The following is a 12,976-nucleotide window of genomic DNA, read 5'->3' as shown; positions in this document are numbered from 1 at the left end:
AAGATTTCTTGATCTTCTGTCCTTTGGGGGAAAAATAAAAGAAGAGCTCTGCTACAAAACAACCATATTGGTCAGATCTGTAGTGGGGAATAATGACACACAGAAAGGAAGCACATTATGGTTTAAAACTACTTCTAACTATCAGTAGGTCAGTCGCTTCACAACTTTTTCATGTCTCGGACCTCATGTTCACGCTCACTTACGGTGCCCCTTTGCTGCACGGGCCCCAGAACCTCTCCCTTTTATCTTCTTGAGACGTAACCCGGCAGGGTGTGGAAGGACCCCACCGGCCCCAGATGCCAAAGCACTTGAGTAACGCCATCTCCTGAACTTCATTTGCTCACGTGCTTTGATGAATCCAAGCTCTGGCCAAAGGAAAGGCATATGTCTGAGAAACCTGAAATGGGCAGCAGATGCAAAACCTGGGATCAGGGAATGCCTGACGCCGACTGAGGGATGACAGCCTTTGAAACGGAGGAGAGGCGGCTCACGTCGGATGCGGCACAGATGGGGGAATCCAAGGAGAGCTGCTTGGGGAGGAAGAGACGTGATCAAAGCGATACTCGCTCAGGATGAATATCAGCGGGATGGGATGGCGTTTGTCAAGATCAGAGGAAAAAAGATTCCCGCACAAGGGTTCGGTGGTGCAGATGGGTTGGAAAGGGCAGGCTGCAGAGGCAGCATGTGTAAGGCAACGAGCCAAAATTGAACATAAATGCAGGGGATGAGCTGACTTTCCACTAGTTAATGTATTTAAATCAAGCAGTTATTTTTCCCTTCAAAAGGCATGCCCTTACTTGATCATGAATTATCGATTAGTGGCGTGGATATCTGCAGTAAGATTGCAGGATCCTAGAAGTCAACCTCTAGAGTGTAAATCTATGCATTTGCTGAAGGTCAGTGCTCTCCTTTAGTCCTCCCTGGGTTTTTCCCCATTTTCTTTTCACTGGGAGCAGAATCAGCCCCACAACTGTCTAGCCCAGCTTTTTCCCAGTACACAACACAAGTGACAATATTTTGGCAACCTATCTGGGATATTTTTTAGCAGTCTTGTTCTCTTTCTTTTCTGGACTTGAATATGAGTTTCAAATCTTCACTGCAAAAGGCAAAAAGTAAACAAAGAGACAATTTAGATGGGTAATATACAAACCTAACAGAAGATGGAGAAGAGAAACAGTAACAAATAAACCTAAATAAAGATTCAAACTCTTAATAAATTATGTCCGACCACCAGACAACTGTAGCAAAGCAGCCAGATTAGCTGCCATACCCTGATGCTGATAGTCTAGATAAAATAGTAAAACAAATTTGGACCAAAGAGAGGCTCTCAGCAATGGTACAACAGTTTGCTTTCTAGCCGAGGCAAAAATAACATGTAATCATTTAATACAATTTCTTCAAATAAACTTAATTTTGAGATAATGACTTCCAGATGGATGAAGGTTTATAAACATCTCTGCCACATGATATGTTCCCACTGGGTAACAGAGAGGGTAAGAGAGAGATGTAGTCACTGGGTCTATACCAGTAAATTTAATGTGCCCAGTGCTGATCGCCAGCCCTGAGGCCAAACAGCAAGGACGGGCTTGTGTCCCTATTGCTGTTCCTTCTTGCCATCCAAAACCAGGTGGCTGCTTCCGAACTGCTTGTTGGGAAGAGTGCCTGGCTTGTGCTACCTCCTGAGCTGTGCCTGGGAGGTATCCGTGAAGCAGTCTGGTGGTCCAGACCTGACTGGTGCCAAGAGCAACCTAAACATTAAACCATTTGGAGAAAGGAGCTCTCACGCCTGGGAATAATCCCAGGTGCTGTTTGATTTACCCATACGGATACAGCCTAAGGGTAACTTTGCAGAAGACCCCACAACCCTTTCTGCATCAACCAATACCCTTCTTGAAATTATTTTGGAAGCTCATCTAAGGCTTCAGGGCTGGATTATCATGGCCAGCATTGAAAACATGGAATCCCACACAAAAGATTAAGTCACAAATGGTCATACTCAAGGCCAAGACAAGAACCTGTTCAAGATGTCCATACAGTTCGTCAACTAATAGCCCAGCACCTTTTTGGATGAAATACTAACTTTGAGCTCCTTGGAGCCAAAGCTGCTAGTCAGGCTGTCAGTATTACACATGTATTTGATTGCTTTGTTGGGTTGGGGCCTTATAGAATCAGCACAAAAAATGCGAAGGAAACAATGGTACTTTGCGCTTAGCGTGGAGAATTTTGAGTGTTATTAATTATTTTTCGTTTTGCTGGTTAGCATTAAGAGACAGAGGGCTGAAACAAATCCAAGCAGAAATCAGCCACAGTTATTAGTGTCTCAAATCTTTGTCTTGTAGGCTTCAGTCTGGTTAAAACAACAGAAAAAAAAAAAAAGCTAGACATGTTTCAGATGAAGGCCCCCAAGGTATGTGGGATTTTAGATAAATGACCTGGGTTGGGTCCAGCACTAATTATTTGCCTTTAAATCCTCAGATTTTTTTTTCCCTGTTTACAGGGGATTGTTAGTTTGTCTCTTTTGCCTCAGTTTTATCCATACCTCCCGCCATGACAATACCTCCATAGATCCCACAGCTGAAATCTAAATGATCCATGGAGACAGTTGGATTTCATCAGGGATCTGATGGAACGTTGGCATGTTACTAGCTCATCTTGCTTGTTTTCTCATCTGGTGGGTTGGGAGGGGAATCCTCAGCTTCCAGGATCCCACATCTTGGGCAAATGGACTGCTGTGGAGTGACCAGAGGAGCCCCATTTCCTAAGCTCCTCTCCTCCCCAGAAGTCATAACAGTCCACGGGTGTCTACAAGAACGCCCATGTTGCCAAGTCCTCTGCAACCAGGCTGTTTTTAGCCTTTCAAAGCAGGAGCTGTGGGAGAGATGTAGCAATGGCTCGAAGCCCCAAAGTTTCCCAGTCTGTCAGGGTGGCACATTTCTGGTGCTCTGGAGCTGCCCCTTGGTGGTGAAGGTGCTCTGTGGGCTTTTTTTAACCTGCTCCACATAAAAACTCCACATGAAACCAAGCACATTTCAATTCTCTACAACTACCTGAAAGGGGGTTGTGGTGAGGTGGGTGTTGGTCTCTTCTCCCAAGTAACCAGCGATAAGACAAGAGGAAATGGCCTCAAGTTGCACCAGGGGAGGTTTAGATTGGATATTAGGAAAAACTTCTTTTTTTTCTGACCACAGAGAACACAGGTCAAGCATTGGAACAGGCTGCCCAGGGAAGTGGTAGAGTCACCATCACTGGAAGCGTTCAAAAAATGTGTGGATGTGGCACTTTGGGACATGGTTTAGTAGGCATGGGGGTGTTGGGTTGATGGTTGGACTTGATGATCTTAAAGGTCTTTTCCAACCTTAATGATTTCATGATTCTGTGATTTCAAAGTGCTCGGGTAATCATTGAAAGAGGAGATAGGTTTTGGGATGATATTTTTAACTTCATGAACAGATATAAATGGTAGATCTTGAGATGAAGGGTTATTGGTGGATTACATCCCTAACTAGGTGTGACGAGATGGTGATACCCAATATGACACTTCCTGATGCTGAGACATGGATGCTGATAGAAAATGGTGTCACCACAGAGGTTTGCTGAGAGGAGATTAAAAACTCATTTTAATAGATTTCATGTAAGTGGAAAACAAAGCAAAGGACATGATATGATAGGATTTTTGTTAAAGACCCTGCACAATCTAGTGGACTGCGAGGTTACTGCACGCAACCTGACTTCCTCCCATCTGGAATGGGGCTAGACCTGAAGTTACACTGTCTCCTTGCTCAGGATTATGAATACCACAAGTTTCACAGGAAGCTGATACAAAGGATACAGGTGCTGCAGTGGGTGCCATGGCCTGAAGTTTGGTGGGCCTGGCAGCAAAGGAAAGGGGAAGGGTGGTTGTTTAGAGTCGGTGACATTTGCCTATTCCAAGGCAAAGGGTGTCAGTCAGTCCAAAAGTGTCTGGAGGTTGCCGGATATCTGAAGGTAGACTCTGATAAAGATTTTCAGTGGCTGAATCTCCTCTCTGCCTGTTTTCAGGAGAATGTCCAAAGGCTGCAGATCTGGGGCACCTAATAGGAATCTGCTATGCTCTCCTCTTCTCAACTGAAGAGATAACAAAGGCTGAACCAGCTCATCTGGGGTGAGGTGGGAGCCATGTTTCCATTCTGGAGAGAAGAACACCACCAGTTCCCAGTCTGACCCCATGTTGAAATTCAGGACCATGCACAGATTGTTTCTCGAAAATGTTTAACTTTGCAAGAACAGCCGTGGATGAGTCTCTGTTGCTGGTTAGACACCAATGTGTTTCTCATCAGTTCATATTCCAGCTACATTTAACAACCATCTCATTAAATGCTAAACCCTGTGTTATTTTTCATACATCTTGAATTCTTTGTTAGAGTATCAGCTCCACCGCTGCCAAGCTGGATGCCAGGTCTTAGGCAGGTGGGAGAAGCCACAAGCCTATTGTGCTGCCCTTGAACTATATATCCCAGCAGCACCATGGAAGTCTTGCTCAACCAGCTTTGCATGCCAAAATGTCCCCAAGCTTCCTCCCTCACCCTCCGTTGACACGGCAGATGCTTTTGGACACCTTCCCAGTTTCATCAGGTCAGTTCTCAGAAGGCTGGAAATCTCTGTTTCCCATATAGTCCCCCCAAAATATAAACAAATATCATCTGTGTTGGAGCTGAGCAGTGGAAGTGTGTATGTCCTGTTATAGATTCATGTTTACATTATTACTGGGAGCAGATTAGGTGGTTTCATCTTTTTACAGTTTTTTAGTTTTCTTGCATATCCCATGGTTTTGCAACACAGAGTAAATACTGGAACTCCTTTGAAAAGGAGAAGTGGTTTAGAGGGGCCTCAAACCTCCTCTACTCTGTCTGGATTTTGCAAGTCAAAGGTTATCTGTCTTCCACCCCAACATCTCTTCCATGACCAGGATTTCGCTATCATTTCTTCTCTCCAGCTAACCTCTGCTAGGTGTTCAGTCCCATCCTATGGTGGCATAACAAGGGTGAGTACTGAGGTTGCTTACACTGTGCTGCTGCAAAGGCACTGGGTGAACACTTTCCTATGTGTCTTACGCTGCTCCTCTCTGTCATTAGAGACTTCACTCTCCGCGCAGTAGCAGCAAGCACGTGAAAACATTGCTTAATGAATATTCAACCAGTCCAATGTACTTGCTAATCAAGCCAGCATCCCAAGAGCTGGCAGAAGAACTGAATGCTCTTGCTGAGTCAGCATGTGGGCCATGAATATTACTTTCCATGAAATGCACACTTAACTGCTGCCAAGTCTGGGCCAACTCTGCAGCATCGCTGAAACCAGATGAGTATCTGGATTAAGGTTGCAGTTGGAGGGGAGAGTCCTGCAGAGCTTCTTGCTTGCTTGTTTTGTTTTTCACCAGTGAACCACTAAGCCCCAGCAGTGATCTTTCCAGCTGGAAAAGGACTAAACTGATCCAGTTTGTGCAAGACCCTTTCAACCCAGGAACTGGTACCTCTCCTGCCTACTGAGTCAAGCTTATTACAGCGTGGAGCCTGTTGTGCTGTTGCAGGGGTGGTGGAAAGGGGAGGGTTAAACTCTGCTGGACTGCTGTGACCTTTGGAGAGCCTGTGAGCCGGGAACGGGTGGCTTTGCCTTGTTTTGTTTTCATTGGAGAGGGTGAGAGTTGATTTTGGTTTTGACAGTCACTGTGCTACCGAAAGGGTCAGAAAGTCACCAGCCAAACTTCACTGGAGACCAGGGGGAAAAAAGTGGTGTCTTCTGAGACATAGACCAGCGTGTGAAATTCGCAGCTGGGTGACGGAGCCTGGAGGGAGGGCATGTGTGACAGAGGAGGCATGGCCAGGTCATGCTCTGAGACTGACTTTTACGGCTATCAGCTAATCTCTCTCTCTTTGGGGAGCTCTAGATCATGTTACCATCGGCAGGAGGTGAGAATGACCTGTAACTGCAGGTGGACAATGGCCCATGAACTGTATCTCCTGACAGCTTGCTGGAGTCAGTGCCTTGTCTCTTGAAAGGAGGCACATTGAGGGCAGCTCCTTCTTTAGCCAAGTGCCTCTGTTCCCTTTTTGGAAGAGGAAGGCACATAAAGATGCTGTGTCTGCGGTGTTAGGACCTGCTCTGTTTTTCCCCCGTAAATGTTCCCTCAAACTCAACCTTTTTTGGATGAAAATTTGCCTCTTTCAGTGAAGCTTCATGGTTTCTCAACTCCACAGAAGAGTATACTCCCAAAACCAAAGACAGACAAGGATCAGCCCTAGAGTAGGTGATCACCCCAAGCCTAGGGAGGGCAGGGAAGGAGGTAATCCTGCTTTACCAGCTTCTAATGGGATCCTCATTTTCAGTTTCCCACAGTGCAGATGGTTGCCATTCCCACTAATCCAGGGTAGCTTTTCTTATTCTCTTTTGAATGGTGTTTCGTAATGTATAAGGAAATATTCGCTGGACCAAGACAAATGGAAAATTTCAAGAACGATCAGATAAATTCTCCACAAAAAAAAAATCATCGCAGAGAATGTTAACAAGGGGAAACTATGTAAAAAGTTTCATTTGAGGGGAAAAGGTAATTTTCTAATGAAAAGCTTTTAGTAAAAACTATTCCTATGCCTTTCCCTGCCTCTGTTGCTGGTGCTCCTGCATAAGCCCACCAGCATCTATTCATCCAAAACACCTTCTTGTTTCAGCCTTCTGCACATCCATCCTCAGGATCAGCAAGGATAGCACCTTTGACGTCTGTCCCCCACAGTCTCTGCCGGTGGGAACGTTGCCTCTGTTCTTCAGGGGGACATCACCTGTGGGTGGGGGTGACCCAACAAGGGGTAGTGGTTTTAAACTACAAAAGGGTAGATTCAGACTAGAGAGAAGGAAGAAATTTTTGACAATGAGGGTGGTGAACCACTGGAACAGGTTGCCCGGAGAGGTGGTAAATGCCCCATCCCTGGAAACATTCCAGGTTAGGTTGGATGGGGCTCTGAGCAACCTGCTCTAGTTGAAGATGTCCCTCTTCCTTGCAGGTCCCTTCCAACTCAAAGATTCTATGATTCTGTGATTCTATGGTTCCTTCTCATGGGTATGCTAAACCATACCTGTCTGCCATGCCTTGGCATTACATGATGGGAGCGTGTGAACATAGACCTTGGAGTATGGCTCCACTTGCCAGTGGTCCTTGGCGAGGGTGTGCCAACTCTTGAGCCCAGACTGCTTTAGGCAAGCCATTGATCAGATAGGGCTTTTAGCTGAGCTTTGGGGTGCATCAGGGAACAAGTTTGGTGCATGCTATGCCTCATATACTTCTCATATGGGGAACAGGGGTGACTCACGGTGTCCAACCACCACCATTTACCTCCAAGGGCCCTTGGGCATCATGTGCCTGATGCCCAGCAGCAAGCTGGCCATAAGGTCTTTGGAAGGTCCATGGTCTTTGAACCATGGAAATGGTCTAACACGACAGATTTGGTAGAGTTGATGAAGTAGAAAGGGTACTTCAGTCTGGGTACACCAGTGTGGCCATGCCTCCTAAGCTGCATGAATAGGGTGGTAAAGGAGCACACTGCAGTTTAGTCCGTGCTTTGGCATGGGCTCTGTCAGGATCACAGGATGCAGCCCTTGCTTCTGTCCCAGCTTTGATGTTAGCTTTCTGTGTGACCCTGGACTACCCTGCTCAGTTTCTTTATCTGTCAGATTGGGACAATAATGACTGACTACCTCACAAGTGGAGTTTATGGGTTCACCTCTGGACCCAGCGGAGTGTTATGGGGCGGTTGGGGTCATTAAAGATCTGATGGAGTTGGTTTTGTGTTTTGCCTTTGCGAGAGTACATGGGGCATTATCCCAGGTGCCCTGGCAAACCTTCCAGCTTCCTTTCTGCTGTCATGATGAAAGGGGACATGTCAGCCCTAGAAAATGCGTGTTAAGCAAGAAAGAGGACACTTCTGGGAAAGGACTTTTCTGGAAAATTAGTTTTGCTGAGTTTACAAGGTGTCAAAGGCTATTAATACTGCATGCTTTGGTACCACGAGATTGTAAACAAAGTTTCAATAAGCCTTTCTACAGAGCCATTTATCAGCCTCCATCTTTTTCCCTCTGGCTTTTTTCCACTTTTTTTCCCCCCTGCCCCCCTCTCATTCTTTTGCTTTGTCTCTTGGACTTATTCCCATTCTCTAGGTTGTCTTATTAATTTTCCTCTTTCTCAAAGAAGAAAACAGGCTTGTGGGCTGGAGACTTTACAACATTCTCTCATAGTCCTGGATTTAGAACGCCTAGCCGGGGGTCTATAATGTACTGACATGGAAAGACTAGACTTATTATTAAACTAATAATCTAGGAATTTTTATGAACTTCAGAGCTCTGCAATCTTTCCTAACCACATGGCACGGGTTGTTGAGGTATTAGCAACCATCGGTGAAAAGCTACTGTGGCTGGACACGCCAGCTTTGTCAACACCTGGGAGTAGGGCTGCAAAGATGAATGAGCCGAGGAGGCGGGTGGAGAGAAATGGGACACATGCGACAGCCCCAGGTGAGACCTGTCTGCTTCCTCCTGGGATCGTACCTGGTGCGTTAGTCAGGTTATAGACCCCAAACTATAAATTGGGGCATTGTAGTGGGCTGACCTTGGCTGGATGTCAGGTGCCCACCAAAGCCGCTCTGTCTCTGCCCTCCTCAGCTGGAAGGGGGAGAGAAAATATAACCAGAAGCTGGTGGGTCAAGATAAAGACGGGGAGAGATCAGTCAGCAGTTACCGTCACGGGCAAAACAGACTTGACTGAGGGAAATTAATTTAATTTATTGCCAATCAAATCAGAGCAGGATAATGAGAAATAGAACCAAATCTTAAAGGACCTTCCCCCCACCCCTTCCCATCCTTCAGGAACAGGCTGCTCCAGCCTGGCCCCCACGGGGTCCCAGGTCCTGCCAGCAAACCTGCTCCAGCCGGGGCTCCTCTCTCTCCCCACGGGGCCACAGGCCCTGCCAGGAGCCGGCCCCAGCGCGGGCTGCCCACGGGGTCACGGCCTCCTTCGGGCATCCCCCTGCTCCGGCGTGGGGCCCTCCCCGGGTGCGGGTGCAGATCTGCTCCCCCGTGGAGCTCCATGGACGCAGGGGCACAGCCGGCCTCCCCGTGGGCTTCCCCGGGGGCTGCCGGGGACCCTCTGCTCCGGCGCCTGGAGCCCTCCTGCCCCTCCTGCTCTGGGCTGGGGGCTGCGGGGCTACTCCTCTCACACGGTCTCGCTCCTCTCTCCGGCTGCTGGTCTGCTGGTTTTTTTCTTAACTCTGTTCCCCAGAGGCACTACCACCGTCACTGATGGGCTCGGCCTTGGCCAGCGGTGGGTCCATCTTGTAGCCGGCTGCACTGGCTCTACAGGACATGGGGGAAGCTTCTGGCAGCTTCTCACATAAGTCGCCCCTGAGCCGCCACTGCCAAAATCTTGTCACACAAACTCGATACAGGTATCAGAAAATATCTTGAACAAAATGGCATTGCTAGGGATTGGGGGTGCAACTTCATACATGCCTTATTGTCTGCTTTGGCCACTGCGACACGCGAAGTTAAATGGATCTTTGACCCAAACCAACGTGGCTATGTGCTCTTGTGACGGACTGAGCTGGGTAGTATGGGATGCTGCTACATCTCTCATTTTAACGTCTTTTCTCATGACAAAGACTAAAACTGCCAGGATTTTAGATATGCACGATTTGGAGTATTTGTCTTGAAGGCCTTATAAGGAATGATCTTTTAAGGGTGTTTACATTGGATTGGTTTAAGGATCCATCTAACCTGGCATCTAGGAGTACCCACAGTACTTTCCAGCAGCTGCAATATGTGAAGATGCCTTGTTGCTTAAAATTTCTTTGCCAGGCACTTCAAATTTGAGAAGAAGTGTCTTCAGTCAGCATTCCGAACGGCTGCCTTGCTCACTTCGCTACCCAGTAAAATGCAATCCCCCAGCTTGATGCTGCTCATTACATTCCCAGAGCATAACTTCAAATGGTGCGTGAAACATTTTGCTCCTTGCTCCGGACACCCGGTGGTTTTTGGTGCTAGGCAGCCCCACATTTCATGTGGGAGGCGGAGGTACCTTCGTGGCAATCTGTGCACGGTTTTGCAAAGCTTTTTGATGTCCTTCAGGGTGAAAGTTGCCAGTGGAAAGAAAGGTACACAGTTATTTGGGTCACAGTTTGAGGCAGACAGTTGATCTTCTGTAATGTGATTTATATCATTGTGTGTGCTGCCATCGTATGAGATGTTTTTTTCCACTGCAAGGCATTTGTGAGACCTCCACCCCTTGCATTTTTTGCCTGCCTGTCAATCTGCTTATCTTTCCATTTTATTTAATGAAAAACACTGTTTTTGACCATGCTCTCCTCGGAGATTGAACACACCAGGCCAGGCTCCATGTACCTCAGGTGGTGGATGTACGCTGGCTGCCCTGAAGTCACCTGGGGGAAAACAAAGAGGAAAAGCTCGCTATCTCCCTGTGATGGATTACTAACCCATCCCTGTGATATTCCAGAGAGAACAGACATGCAGCCCATGCTGAGCATGAATTACTGCATCCTATTATAATGGGAGGAGTTAAAAAAAAAGGAGAACCTCTCCAGATAATCAGCACCAGCTGCCACTTGTGGGGTACCTCCATCCTCCAGGCAAGCTGCAGCTGTGATTCATGCCACATCCCACGTTGTTGCCTGCCCTTAACATCTAAACAATATGACATGTTCTGCTTTAGTACATGGATATTTCTTCCTCACGTGTGAGATTCCGGCTGTTCACCAAAGATGTAACTCATCTGTGAGGAGAGCGATGGACGAGGGGAAAGTGGGGGAAAGTTTCCGGAGAGTCTGTGGATGGGAGACATGGATCTTCTTTTCTGCATCAGCTCCGTGTCAGGGTAATTGGAAGCAACAAGGCAGCGCTGGAAAATGCTGTCACGGATCTTAAGCCTTTGTGGGAGCCACTCCTCGTAATATATGGAGTGCTTAAAAGAAGCCGTGACAACTCCAGCACACGGCTGACATGCTGAGCCTTTCACCTAAGCCAGCGAGGCAGGAAAAGAAGCTGAAAAGTTTCATGCAGTCGCAGGAACAAAAGTCCCAACATTGTTTTAGAGGACAAGAGAGCAGAGAGGGTAATGGAGACACGGTAGTTTGTAGCTGGGGAGGCCAAAATTCATCAGAGTCTGCATTTCATTTATGAAACATAGCATGTGCTTGCTCAGATAGCAGCAGATGGAGTTCAGGAGGTCTTTCCTAGTCCCGTGTGCCTGAGACACTCCCCACCGCTGGCACAAGGGCAGCAGGCATAGTCAACAGCAACCGCAGGATATTTGTGCCTCAGCAGGAGCTCCTCGAGCAGCACAGCATGCCCACAGCTCCTGCCAAGAGCTGGTGAGTACACAGGCTGCTACTCCACACGTATCTTCACAGGCTGACCCTATTCCTCCAGCAACATCCCACGGACCAATGCTAAGCTTACCAGGTATTGGTAGGGTTTTCTTTCCTTCTCTGGAAGTTTTCTTCCTTGGAAGGGAAGTCTCTTTTCCTTCTTGAAAGTTGTGTCGTGGCTCATGTGTGTTTTTTCTATGTTTCTGGCACTAGCCATCAGCCCAAACACTACCGCAGCCTGCTCCACACCCAGCAATCTTATAAAGCCCCAGACGTGTAATCTTCACCTTTCAGGAGAAGATGGACCTGTGAAAAGTGTTTTTTTCTGCTGAGGAAACACCATTTGCAGACTCAGGAGCTCTAAGCCCAGCCCAGGGAGTCACCCCTTTCCAGCCAGTTACTGCATAAGGGCAGCCACGGATGACCAGTGCCTGGCATCTTCTTTCCTGGCACTGAGGGCCACCCAACACAAATGAGAAGCCATAAGACAGAAGTAGCATGTGCTTGTGTTAACTGGTCTTGGTGGATTTTTTCTGCCTAAGTTTTTCTGAACGCTGTTTGGTCTCACCTCACCTTTAAACCTTCTTTAGAGTTTAGGACCTGAATATTTCATTGTATGCTTGTTCCTGTGTAAGGACAGCTGCTGCAGAGGGTGAGCCCTACGCACCACCAATTTGCTGCAGGCTTTTGGGCTGGAAGTTGCACTCTCTTCTCCTCCAAAATCATCCCTACTGCACCTCCCGTGAGTACTGGGCACTGGGCACAGCAGGAGGGGAGTTAAAATGAACCCGCTCAAGAGGGATGAAAAGCAGGAGCTCTCAAAGAGTGTCGCATGCTCTGGCTGGGCTGTAATCCCATCCACGAAAGCTTATGCCATTCTCAATCTCATCCTTTGATCACTTCTGGAAAGGCAATGGATCTGGGGCCTCCACCAACGACCTGCCACCGGGGCCCAGCAGGGTGGATGGACAATGATGAATTGGTCTGAGGTAAGATGTCCTACTGCAAAACACATGTGTTACACATCTTCCCTCCCTCCTGCTCCTTGAAAGCTGTTGCAGGAACTGGGTTTCTTCTCTTTTTGTCTTGGAACCAGTAAAAACCCCAACACTTCAGGAGAAGGTGTGATTGTGCCGGTGTGTTGGAGCGGTGCTCAGCAGAATTGGTACCCAGATGGGTGCACAGCAGGTGAGTCATGCTCAGGAGCCGCAGCTTGCTCCTCATGTCCAGGACTAACCCTGGGCTGCTGCAAGAAAAGGGGATTTCTTCCTGACTGCTGTTAAACACCTCCATTGCTGTAGGGGAAAAGGAGTATTTGCAACTTTGCTCATTTACCTCCGTGTTATGGTACCCAAATACTCTGACTCCAAGGGGTTCATCTCACAGACAGAGACAGGTGCAAGGAGAAGTCCATAACAAGGGGCTCTGTGTAAAGGTGCTTCTGTCTGACTAGAGTGACATTACTTTTACTGCAATGAAGCCTGTAAGTTGTAAGAAAGGTCAGGATGTCACTGTGTTAAGCGTTACACGTGTAGGCTGAGACCTACCAAACTTGTTATCTAGACAGCTATGACAGACGA

This window comes from Phaethon aethereus (assembly GCF_964289735.1).
Source record: "Phaethon aethereus genome assembly, chromosome: 1".
Taxonomy (NCBI): domain Eukaryota; kingdom Metazoa; phylum Chordata; class Aves; order Phaethontiformes; family Phaethontidae; genus Phaethon; species Phaethon aethereus.
This window is presented reverse-complemented; position numbering follows the sequence as displayed.